This window comes from Bison bison, unplaced genomic scaffold (genome assembly GCF_000754665.1).
Source record: "Bison bison bison isolate TAMUID 2011002044 unplaced genomic scaffold, Bison_UMD1.0 scf7180017864379, whole genome shotgun sequence".
NCBI lineage: Eukaryota > Metazoa > Chordata > Mammalia > Artiodactyla > Bovidae > Bison > Bison bison.
Window position 1 is genome coordinate 3,302,529 of NW_011494951.1, and position 1,119 is coordinate 3,303,647.

Genomic DNA, 1,119 nt, shown 5'->3' on the forward strand with positions numbered 1-1,119 from the left:
AAGGGCCTCCTGAAGGCAGAAGGCTGCCCAGCCCGGCCCATCGGCATGTTCCCTGCTGGCTCCCTGGACAAAGGTTAACAGGGAGCTGGTGCAAGGGAGGTGGTGTTTATTGCTGCAATACTTCGGGATGCTCCTTCCTGGGCGGTTCCACTAGCATCTCATCTCCAAGCCGGAGGGGGAGGGGGAGGGGAGAGGGAGGAGAGGGGGAGGGGAGGGGAGGGGGTGGGCTCCCTAATCTCAGGGCCCGGAAGTGGCCTGAGGGATTCAACAACCAGGGCTTCGGGCTGAGAGGGGCCTGACTGCTCCACGTGTTTTTCTGAGCGTATGTGTCTGTTTACGAACTCTCCGCTGTTCTATATACATGTTACTCAGCACAAAGACAGAACACAGACCAAGAAGGAAAAAGAAGCCTTACAAAAACAGCTCCTGCCTGCGACGCCAGGATGGGGTGAGGGGTACACTGCAGCTTTGCTGGTGACTTGTCCCAGTACCACTACCGGGGGTCACGGCTGAGGGGGACGTGGCTGGCAGGATCACCCAGCCCGCTTTCGCTCTGTGAGCTGGAAGGAGGCCCCCACCACGACAAGAAAAGAGCTGGGGGCCTCATCCACCCAGCTGTTCCTCAGTGACCTTGAATCCCGCGTAGGTGGCTTCCACTGTCTCTGGCCTGCACCACTGGCTACACAATCAGCACCCTATCCCCTAAGCAGATTCCCTGGTGGCTCAGACGGTAAAGAGTCTGCCTGCAATTCGGGAGACCCGGGTTCGACTCTCGGGTCAAGAAGATCCCCTGGAGAAGGAAACAGCAACCCACTCCAGTATTCTTGCCTGGAAAATCCCAGGGATGGAGGAACCTGGCAGGCTATGGTCCATGAGGTCACAAGGAGTCGGACACGACTAAGCGACTTCACTCTCCCCTAAAAGCCTGCACCTCCCAATCCAGCACTTTATTCCATCCAGCCCGAGGCGGATATGCAGAGGTCAGCCAGTCCCTGACTGTGCCATTCACCCGGTTCGCGGCTGGCACGTCCACTTCCGGTCGGGCCCACCATCGCTGCTGGCCCGGCAGCAGATGGGAGAGTCCCTTCCCGCCCCCTCTCTCCCCTCACTCAGGTCAGG